Below are 12,577 nucleotides of genomic sequence, written 5' to 3'. Positions count from 1 at the left end.
AATAATACTGCAGAAATATTGACTGCATGCACAAACAGCCTTTCAAATATACTTGAAAGCACTGCATTGTTTCCAGCACTTACCACACATTCATACAGATTAGGAACACACCAGAGTATTTCTACATTTTGCATTGTGATTACTAGTTAGTTCAAAGCTATCTTTTGTGAAAACTGGAATACAGAGTGAAGTATCAGGCATAAACTTTCCAGCTGGAAGTCTTTTATCCTCTGTACCTCTTTCTTTGAGATTCCATCTCTTCTTATTGCAGCTGCCTGAAAAAAGCGTGGATATGAATCGTATTAATAAAATACTAATCTGCTTTAATTGAAGTATTTTCCAAGCGCACATAATAAAGTAATAAGAAACATCCTAAAGATAATTTACACAAGAGCAGTGAAGCTAACATAAACCTCAATGTGACGATCATAATTGTTTCGCAATGCATAAGGAAAAAGACAACCTGTGGGATCTGCAGTTCCCTACAGGCTCACAACCTTGCTACCCTATGCCCAGACACTACACAAGTGCCAGGACAAACTGGTTGGACTGCCATTTCCCATTCAGCTGTGTTTTGCAGAGTATAGCTTGAATACAAACAGCATCATGCTCTTGGTTTAACAAGGAAACAGCACTTCATACTAATGATGTGTGTGCTCAGATCAATTCTAGCTCTGCAGCTTTGGAGGTGTCCCCCGCAAAGAAACCCATGCAAACACAGGATGGGTAGTGGGAAGTAAGATATCAGGCAGGAGAGTCCTCTGAGTACAAGTTGGCAGAGACAGGACTTCGGGAAGCTGGGGAATGTGATATTTCTCTCTACCCACCACACAGCAATTGACTTCAGTCAGCCAGACAGAAAGGAATGTAAGGGGCAGGGGGCAGAGATGTGGATCAAAATAAGCTACTGCATCATATGCTAATATTCTGTGCTTACTTGTGACAACCCTTCTCTGAAATTGTCTGCTTTACCAAGAGACCCACTTGGTCACAGAAAGCCTGGAATAATTCCTCTAAGCAGAGAGATGTTCCATACAACATGAGTTTCCCAAAGCCACCCCTTTAAAGCCTCTGTGCACTAATGAACAGCTTCTCCCTCTCCTCCTTGGCTCCAGCTGACAAAGGCCTACAGTTCTGCTCTGAGAGCAGAGGGGAAATTCTGTTAGCTTGAAAATCCAATCAATTCCCAACACGGATATTTGTATCTTTTTAATCCACACATTTCCACTCTCCTGTGCCAGTCACTCACTTTCTACAGCCTCCCTGATCCTCACGTTGGTAGCCCAAAGCCAGAAAGAACCACTAGTCTCAGGCAAACACAAGACAGTTTGATTATAAATGGATTATAAACTTTGCATATCAAAAAAGAGATTTTTCTTGCAAGAATTAAGCAAAATCCAATCTTTAACAAACACTACACTTATGCTTCCTCTCCTCAAAATACAAATTATTCAGTTAAAGTAGGAAAAACAAGTGCAAAAAATCCAAACCAGTTTTAAATAACCAGAATGAAAGTCCTATGCCACCTTGCTCCTAATTCTTTGCAATCATTTCACTTGTACCCTGCTCCTTAGTCTTCCAGTCTACAAAAGAGTTGAATTTAATACAGAAAATATTAAATTTAAATACTTCAAAGTATTAAATATCAATAGGGAGTCTCCCCCTACTTTAAAACCCTAGGTATTTTTTTTCCTCACGTTTTTCACCTACCTTTACACAAAGCAGAAGGAAATCCACCTCAGTATATCACTGGGATAGACACATATTCAGAAAGGACTGACCACTGGGTACTACTCATGCACAGACAGCTTATTTACACTGATTAATAAACAGCAGCCACTTTTCTGGTGGAGCATGATCTCTTTAGCAAAATGAGATTTTTTGCAAAAGATATCTGATTCAGTGAAAAACATGTTTGCTTTTTAACTGAGAAAAAGAAAAGAACTTTTAAAATTTTTTCTACAAAATTAAAAAAAACTGTTTCAATAGGCAAAAAAATGCATTGATGTTTGTCATAACAAAACAAAAAAAATAGCTTTCCAAACCTACCAGCACACTCTTTCATCTGTTTTACACCCCTCCATAATATCCCCCTGCCAAGCAGAGCCGTACAGTATGGACATTGGAAGCTTTATGTCTCCACCACCATGGGCCTCTGGAACGAGCATTTATCATCATGGGATGCAGCTATGCAGAGCAGCCTCTCTCCCTTCCCTCCATGTAAATAGGAGCTGCAAAAGCCACCGCCTGCACATCTTATCTATCAGTCAATGTGTTGATACTCACCGTACTTGATCACTAATTAAGGAAGACTTGTTTTCTCCCCTCTCCAATGCCATAAAAAGGAGAAGAAAATAGCCAGTGTTAAATCAACAGTACAGTACTATCATTTTCTATGGTATGTATGTCTTTACTGACATAAAAGTATTCTTTAGGGGATGCTTAAAATTCCTGTATGTAAAATGGTTGAGAAAATTCAGATTAAGCTGTATTTTGCTCCATTTTCTTTTTAAAACATTTATGTTGAAACCGTTTTAAATTCTTTGTCCTGACACATCTAGCCTTTATAAAAAAATCAAGCATTGTAAGCTCTCTGGGAAGTTTCTCCCCCTTTCTCAGACAGTGTAACTGATCCCTGGAGAAACTGTTTTCCAGCACCTTGATTTCCAACCCCTTTCATCTCACTTTCTAAGAGTGCTATAGCTCTGTGTTTCAATGACAGCAGACCAATCACATCATCTTCTAAATGTGCAAGGACTAAAGGAACTCGGGTCACCAGGAGAACTGGGAGGATGCGTGTGGTCCTTTGGAAAAACCTCACAGCTCTAATGACAAAGGATTCACCTTTCTCTCAGATGCTCACATTCAGCAGCTGTCTTCAGGTGAAAAATAACCTCTCACTGACAGTTGTTACAAAAATAAATTGCACTTAGACATAACTGAAACCTCAACAAAATGGTATTTAGGCAGAAAGAACAGCCATCTAAATCATAACAAGTCAGGGCATGTCTGTATGACATAAGGTAGGGACAGGCAGAAATACCCAACCTAGCTCTGAATTTCAAATGACTGCACATGCTTCAAACCAGGCAGGTCTCCTGCTCCCAGTATTGGAAAGTGGCCATTTAAAATAAAGGAATTAGAAAAAGAGGTATATGAATATTTTAAAAGCTCTGGGAAAGCAAAGCAGTGGCAATCAGAGACTGGAAGCATTCCACCTCAGCATATCTCCAGTTCAGTGACTGTGATGTTTACAACTTAGACAAAATCAAAGCATTTTTTTCGGAATGATGACAAAACAAAATATTTTTTAAAATTTTCAACAAGAAAAATCCTCAAGAAATTAGTTCAGCGTTGATCTGGCTTATCTGTCTGGTTTTGTGCCGATCCTGCTAAATCAATCACTCCTACTGCCTCAAATGGGACTGTACCAAGAAAATCACAGACGTGGTTCTAGCCTCGTCAAAATGGGATTGCTTTTGTTCCCTTGCATGCTGGCATGCTTCAGATTGCCACAAATAAGGAGCAGATGGAAGTGTAGATTGCACTGTGTAGAACTCAAAATAGATTTTTGGCTATCCAAGACAGAGTAGTCTCTGGAGACTCTCAATTACATATAAGAAATTTGTAAGGTTCCAGCTGAGTTCTAAAAATACACCATCTTTACTGACAAGCATATGTATTATATGTTTATATTTAGCTCATGTTCACATTCAGGGGGACTGCTGCTGTATTTTATGTGACAACAGGGAAATTATTGGTTTTGACCACGCACTGGGATAGACATGTCACAAAACAAATTTGATGAGATTTTATGGACAGCTAGAGATGAATCTCATGCACAGACACAAGTTAATTATTCAGGATAAAAAAAACCAGATCATGTACTAAGCCAGATCCTTTGTTAATTACCTTATATGTACTACTTACCAAGCAAACAAATGACCCAGTGAGTCAGATCTATTAGTTGCTGAATCAAATGTATTATCTACCGAATCAGATACATCAGCTCTTCAAACAGAAACATAGTTTCTTAAACTAGAGGTAATATATTGCCTTATATGTCATGTAACATGATGAGCTATACTAGATCTGTGCTAGCTGAAGACAACATCCCAGGACATAAAGGCTGCACTATGAGCCAGTAACTGAAAGAACAAAGGTGATGCTTTAATAAACAAGCAAAGATCAAATAAAATTCAGAAGGAAGTAATCCATTGAACATGTAGTGAGACCACCACACACCGTTGTGGACACAAGAGCTGTGAGCACCTTGACAAATTACACAAAGAGCTTCAAGAATGATTTACGGTCTGGAAAAAGAACCTACTTTATTAATGAGACACCAAGAAACGTAATCTATTTTGGTTATCCAAGAGAAAGCTAAGAGTCTAAAACTTATCTAATAGGAGAGATTTCAGAGTGCGAATGGTACTTTGACAAGGACATAATGATACACAGTGGTTGAAACTTAGAAATAAGGTATAAACTTTTAACAATTTAATTAACCATCAGAACCCTGCTACTTAAGGATATGGTTATTCTTAACCATCTGAAGTCTTAAGAAGTTAAAAACTGGAAGTTTAAAAGTGTGGAACTTTAAAAATTATGTTCTAGATTAATCTTAAGTTATGTGTGAGAGGTAAGAATCCTGTGGTCTGTAGTAGGGAGGACACTAGATGCGTTCTGGTTTTAGAGTCTACGTATCTACTGATGTCACACAAGTACATAATCATTAAATTCTTATGAAGTGAATCTTCCTGTGCCTACATTAACACATACAGGAACCAAGAACATAGATCACTCCATCTGCTGTATATTAACATATTGAACATTACAGCAAACAGCATGCAGTGGGTAGTAAACCTGTCATCTATTTATTGGAAGACTATTCTGAAACTAGACACAGCCTTCTGCTAGGATTGAGGAGCAAGTCAAAGCAGCTCATCTCTCAAATACTGGAAAGGTTTGGATTTGATATAAATCCATCCCATTCTCTAAGGAAGCAGCACAGATATTTGAGTGAATTTTTGAGAACTGAGAACTATATTCTAATCCTCATCTTATCACTGATTTCCTACACAATTGGCCTAAATTTCATTCTCTCATTTTATTTTGTTTCCTGATCTGTAAAACAGGACTAGTGGTACTTCAAGTGCCTAGCAAAGTACATTAGTATCTGTGACCCAAATGTGCTGTGTTAGTATTAAACAGGGAGTCATCATCTCCAGTAAAAGGAAAAGCCTTAGAGTGAAAGCTGCTCTGTTGACTGACAGAGCCAAGGCTGGTAGGTACCACTAACTCTAAACTGGATGACGAAAGGTGGAGGCAGGAGCTTCGCAACAAGATCCCTGACACAACCATCCTGGGCTTGAACGGCTCTGCTTTTCAGGACTAAAAAGCCTAATCAAAGCATGTTGTTACTTACTCAGCCTGCATAAGGCACTGGCAACAGGGAAGAAGTGGCCTGTTCCCAAACACACATGGCTGTTTTGTAATCCAGCCTAAGCATAACACCCATCATTCTACAGCACTTTTAAAAACTAGTAGTGCTGTTATTGTATATAGCACAGCAAAGCCAGTAACCAGACATGCATGCGAAGTGTATTAAACACAAAGAACGGATACACAATATAAAAAAAAAAAAGGCACGTCCTACCCCAAATCCCACAATCTACAACCTGGAAAATATCTTAGAGTGGAGGGATACTGCACAACTAGTGGAAAAAGCTGCCTTCCTGGTACTCCTCTAGCAGTGACTAACAGAGGAGAGCACAGCTGTAGGACAGAGCTCTCGGCAGTACACCAAGGACACGGCATCCTATGCTTTCGGTTTGGAGTTCAAAACTAGTGATCTGAATTTTGTGCATTTTCTCAGGGCCCCATTAAGCTGATTCACACCAAACCCCAGTTCCAGCATCCTTCCTCTGGATGGTACGGTACAGATGCAGTGGTACGGTGTTGTGCTGAAAGCAGAGCCATCAGCACAGGCCTGGCAGGCTAAGGAACTACAAATAACCACCAAAAGTCCATTGGACCAATCCGCGCCATCACAGTGGCTTGCTGCTGGAAAGAAGGACCTTGCCTGTTGTTCAGCATCAGCACATCACTACAACCACCCCCATGAAAAGCCAATAATTTGTGTGGGTTTTCTTGCTTGGAAAAACAAACGACTCCTGAGTTCTCATAAGCACAACTGCCACAAAGGATAATAAACCCCAGAAGTGGTTACAAAACTGAGGCCCTCATAATGATTTCCTTTCAGTCATAACTGATTATATCCATACAATAGAATCCCAAGACATTGCTAATGATAGTAGACTCTGTCAGTATGTGAGATGCTATGAGACTTTGTGAATTAAACCCCATTATTGTCCTAAATTATAGATAAATTTCTCCCTTTCCTTGGTGATATGCAACATATTTTTTCTTCAGGGCAGTTAGGTGATGTCAGCACAAATTACTGCTTTCCACACAGTGCAGATGATAGAACCGGAGGCATTAAAGAAGCTTACAAAAACCAAATCTGAAGAGACAGAAGGAACGGCTTCCTTTGACTTGGAAATAACAAATTTGGCTGTGGCTGGGTAAGGCAAAAGAAAAAAAACATAATTTGGGACACTGATGGAGCTTCAAAAGCTTCACATACTTAAAAATCAAAATTCAAGTTTGGATTTTCGCACTAAGTTACAAAAAAACCAAGAGAGGTGCCTGTCTTTAGATGCTCATATCTCTCCATTAAATATATATTGATGTGTAATACTGAGATAATAAGTTATTGTCTAGCAAACTGAGGAGCTCTATTTTTGGCTTGGAAAAAAATCATTATACAATGTTATTTAGAGTGTTTTTCTAACTGGTTTCCTATTCTTTTAGTTTTTCCTACTAGACCAAAGTTGAAGGAAGGGCAGAGGAAATGCTAGTGGTTACATGTTTCAAAAAGGTTCACAAGTAGTAGTATCTTTTACTAGATCGAGTGATATCATCAGAAAAAAAAAAACCCAGGTTGTCAAGGCATATGGCTCTATAAAATTTTTTGTTACTTGATATACAAATACTTAATTTGCAAATCCCAGAACAAGGAATTACTTAATTATCCTGCATAATTTTCCTTTATCATCATTTTATTATTGCACTGTGTGCACTAGAAGTCAAGCTCTTGGTTGCCATCTGCTGTTTCTTTGTTTACATTTCACCATTTTTATTAGCAAGGCCAGGTCAAGACAAGGAGACTTAAAGAATTGCTAAGAACAGGCACAAATGCTGCTTTCACACACAACCTGCCAGAGAGAGGTGACCAAAAAACTTCTGGAAGGCTTTCTTAGTGAAATGCTGCCCAGCTATTCATATGGAGAGTATATGATGCCCTCTCAAACCCAAATGCAGAGCAGGAGTAGCTGGCAACTAAGCCCCACACAGCCACTCACTCACTCCCCCCCTGGTTGGGATGGGGGAGAAAATCGGAAGAGTAAAAGTGAGAAAACTCGGGGATTGAGATAAAAGACAGTTTAATAGGTAAAGCAAAAGCCACACACCCAAGCAAAGCAAAACAAGGAATGCATTCACTACTTTCCATCAGCCGGCAGGTGTTCAGCCATCTCCAGGAAAGCAGGGCTCCATCATGTGTAACAGTTACTTGGGAAAACAAATGCCATAAGTCCAGACGTCCACCCCCTTCCTTCTTCTTTCCCCAGCTTTATATGCTGAGCATGACGTCATATGGTATGGAATATCCCTTTGGTCAGTTGGGGTCAGCTGTCCTGGCTGCGTCCCCTCCCAACTTCTTGTGTACCCCCAGCCTACTTGCTGGTGGGGTGGTGTGAGGAGCAGAAAAGGCCTTGACTCTGTGCAAGCACCATTCAGCAATGATGAAAACATCCCTGGATTATCAACACTGTTTCCAGCACAAATCCAAAAACATAGTCCCATACTAGCTACTATGAAGAAAATTAACTCTACCTCGGCCAAAACCTACACAGAAGTCTAGGTTTAGTAGTAACAGATCCACTAGATTCAATACGTATCATTTTGTAACTATGGCATTGGTATGAAAGCCTTTCTAAGTCTGTTTTTCTTGTTGCCAGTTCTGTGCCTGACATCATGGTGACTGGCAGCACTCCCCGCTGTCACTCACTCCTATCCTGTACCTTGATGTGGTACTATATGACTAGAAAAAGATATTGCTTAGACCTCCAATTCAGCCCTGGCACCACTACCTTCCCAACCCAAGACGGGGTTCATATCTCCCAGCTATCTGCTCTGGTGTCAGATCCCTGGGCTCCACGTCTCCCAGTGCCTGCTACTGTCCAAGCTAAGCGGGTATAAAAGCCCCAAATTGAAACTATTAAGTTTGGAGCCTCTCTCTAGGCAAAAATTAAGGCTGTGCCAGCATCTTCACCTGTGAGACGTTTTCCTCCAGTGTTTTCAATTCCATTCCTCTCTGCACCACAGAAGGAACAGATCCGACTTGTACCCAAACACCCTTTAAGTGACCTTGAGGGAAGTCACTCATACTGAAGATTTTATGCTTATTGCGCTCCCATATTTACAGAACCACATGCCCCATACATCTGTCCTGGCCACATTTCTCTACATTTAACATGTTTAATTTTTAAAGAGTTTAGAGAGATCAAATACATCCATGTTATACGTTAAATACCTTCCAAGCAAGAGCCATCTTTGCCAGGGCCACTGACATTAAAATCACAGTAAGCATTCAGCTCCGTTCCACTAAAAATAGGACCAAAGAGCTTCTCCTCTGAATTTCCATGCTTCTGCAGACAACTGTTCTGGGGTTGCCCGTTTGATTCTTCTCAGAACTAGCCCACTGCCTGTACTTTCACAGTTTCAGCATCTGCCAGGAAGCAGAAACAGCAGCTGTTTCTTCTCTCTTATGTAAGTCTGTGTAGACTTCATATTTGTTCTCGCTATTCTGCATAACCACCAGAAAGTTACAGGAACCTAAAGAACTCTGCACGGGGGGGGCCTTATGGGAGAGCCATAAGACTGGGCTTTCTGTTGGGCTAAAGGTGACTCCAAACAGTGATGCAGCTCTCACTGACAGCAGCCATAACAAAGTCTACCTCCAGCAAAACTTTGTTAAACCTGAAACTGGATTTTATTTTCCATTATGTCCCTTCAAAGCAATTAAAATAAAAAAGAATCTCACTAACAACCTCCTGTGCTGCACTGAGAGTTTGGGTACTTTAAAACTGCAGAAGCCTGAAGGAAGTCCAGCCAGTCCCCAACTCCTTAGTGGGTTTCTGCCAACCTTTAATGGGATTTTAACAATCCTCGCTTTGAGGTAGTGATGATGTGGGTTATTGCTAAAGATGTAATCATCACTCTAGGTCTTTGTCTTTAAGGAGAAGGGGAAAAAAAGGGGGCGGGGGAGGATTACAAAGTTAAAAGGACATTAATGATTGATTATTAGTCCTGATGAAGCAGTATTGCCAGGTTAGCTTCATGACAGAAAAACCAGTATCCATTTCATTTGCTTGTTAAAGAACAAGAAAAAGCCTCTTTGGTAGTAGAAGCATAAGTGTGAAAGCCACAGTAATACAGGGCTTCCTTGAGTTTTCATGATTCTTTTTCATTCCTTGCCATCCAAGCCCTTTACAAACATCAGTTAATTCTTTACAAATCCTTATTTTTGCTTTACACCTGGAGAAACTGGAGCACTGAGCAGGGATGGTACTTATCTAAATGCAGCCCTGGAGACTCATGGTAGAGCTGAAAACAAAGCCCATGTCTTCTGGCTCTCAGTCTTTTATCCTAAAGTCCTCTTTTTTCCTGAACTTTTCAAATTTGCTCATTTTGGAATGCAGCAGTTCCAAATAAAAAGGTCAATCTCAAACAGTACAATTGTCATTCACTCTTCTCGTACTCCTCCATTTGAAGGGATGTACAGATACAGATGTTCCGATTCCCTCCATCATGGGTGCGAGAAAGAAACCTTTGGACTCTGCCACAAACAGCTGTGGGTTTGGTTTTTTTCTGGCACACAAGTGATCTTAATAACAGAAAAATAACCCCCACATGCCAACGCCCCGTCCTAAAAGCCCCAGTGTACAAAACAGTCATTACTATCCTGGCATGGGCCCAACACAGTGAAAGCAAGGAAGGAGGTAGCTGTATGTAGGTCTGCCTCAGTGAAGAAGAGTGATGGTTAGAAATCAAGCAAAACTCTTCACAATTTTGCAGTGATGCGTGCTCTGCACCACAGCACTTCTGGGTATTCCAGATGACTATGTATGCACCAGGAACTTATCTATTGCTATGAGCATCCTGCAGTAGATAGAGGCATCTTGAGAAGAAAAATCATTTTACTGTCAAGAATACAGTGATCCTTCTAATACAACTCTGTCCAGTACTAAATTTGCCAACCTCATAGATAAACCTCTCATCACACCACAGTCTGAGCAAGATCTCCAGGTCTGGCCCTGCAACATTAAATTCCACACACAGCTTGAAAATATCACGTGCGATTTATTCATAGCATCTACTTGTAGTAGACGGTAGAGCTTTTCTCAATAGCTTACCAATTACTGCAGAAAACACAGTAGTAGTAAACGGTATTAAAATTTCAGTCTGCATAGTTGGATGTGTATTTGCCTTAGCACAGGCTGCTTACTCTTTATTGTCTTTACTCTTGGGATAGTTATGTTTTATTTCACAGGAATGTCAGACGCTTTATAATTTTTGGCACCCACAGTAAACAGTTGTTTGCTGTAGGATTTCGCTATAGGACATTCCAGATGTTTCAGTAGAAATGTATAAATACTGAAAAAGCTGGAAATAAATCTGTACTAACTGACTCTTAGTTCAGTTTGATAAAGCAGAATAAAGTGACTAAGATTAAAAGGCGCAATTCTACTGAATCTAGAAAACATACTGTAAATACTAAAAACTTATAACTGGACCTTTACCAAGGGATGTAACACAATCTGCCATTACACCAAAACTGGAAACTGGGCAAAAATTACAGTGATTTGGCAGGCAAGGAAGCACAGTTTCTTAGTCAGAATAATATAGCAAGGTAGATAAATGTAAGAAATAGAGATCCTACTCCTGGAATTTAGTTTTTACTTCAAAAAGTAAGAGCACACAAAAATGCTTACACTGCATATAGGAACACACTGGTGTTGGCCAAGATGTGTTCTTAAACATGCATATATTTAGCCCCTTTTTATTAATTTCACACAAAATGCAGGCAGTGCAAGAATGGTTACGGCTTCATTTACAGTGTTTTCAAAGAATATATGACTGCTTGCCAGTCATATATTGGACAGTCAACAGATTGCCCTGCAACAAATCTCAAAGCATGTAAGAGGAAGCAAAAGAGACTGATAAAAATGAAAGCATCAGCTCCAAAATAGCATAACCACCCCCAGCTGCTGCTTCTGCAGTGCTTTGGACAACTCTCTGGACTTGGTACACTTGTGCACTTTGGAGGTTAAAGATGTTGATGATAATCAATGAGTGTTAGAGGCTTTAATATTACTGCCTTAAATACTCTACAAACATAACCCACCTGGTAGCTCACAAAGCATATGGTGATGACTTTCAAAAATTAACCAGAAAAGGAAAGCATTGTTTTTCCAGGAGTGACTTTGTCTGCCATCAGACATATTCCAGAGCAGAAAGGTGGCTTTTCATTGACCCATAATAATTCATATTTTGACAATGAAAACTAGAATCACATCCACTGCTACCGAGTCATCTGTATGCATCGTTTGCATTATTAACATTGTCACAGTGCTATTAGTGGCAATTCTGTGGAACATTTTGTGGGTTTGGAGCAGATTCTAATGTGATGACATATCAGGCAGCAACATATACTATCATCATTTGAAACCTTAAAGGAGTGTTATTTACCTCATAATTTGCTAGCATCTACAGCTCTGTTTCCCACTGTCATTTGCAAAAGCATGGTGGTATTATACCTTGCCTGAAGACAGCTTATTACAAATCCCTGTACATATTGGTTAGAACCCATTTGGCAAAGCAAATGTAATTACAGAGGTGCTGTAGGAAACGGACTTTATGACATAATTACCCACACAGACATGGTCCATCACTGTAAAGTAAGCCTCTGGATGAAAACTAGTTCTCCAGTATAAAGCACCTATTAATCCAAAAAAGCTTACAACATTCCAAATCTTTAGATTACAACAGACCAAATATTTCAGATATCCTTGCCCTTCCCACTGATTTCTACCAACAGTTGTTTTGTGTGAGGACCTAGCTAGGCTCATCCATCTAACAGTTATTGGAACTACAGTGCCACAGTTTTGTTTTGCCTTGCAAACTTTAAATCAGGACACACTACAGCACTGTTAAATGAAGTTGCAGCAGTACAACTTAACCCAAAAACTTTAGCACCAGAATCGCTGAGGTATCACACATCTCTGATGGGACTGTAAGTGCATTTCTAAGGAAAAAAAATTCCAGGAATGCAGAATGTTAGCTCCAGCACAGCTGTTCTAATGAGCTCATTTAGACAGTGGTGAGTAGGGAAAACTATGATTTTACCTGCAAAGGGCCATGTTGGGTATTTGCAGAAGTTACTTGTAAG

This window comes from Harpia harpyja, chromosome 14 (genome assembly GCF_026419915.1).
Source record: "Harpia harpyja isolate bHarHar1 chromosome 14, bHarHar1 primary haplotype, whole genome shotgun sequence".
NCBI lineage: Eukaryota > Metazoa > Chordata > Aves > Accipitriformes > Accipitridae > Harpia > Harpia harpyja.
The sequence above is the reverse complement of the archived record's forward strand: the minus strand, read 5'-3'. Positions refer to the sequence as shown.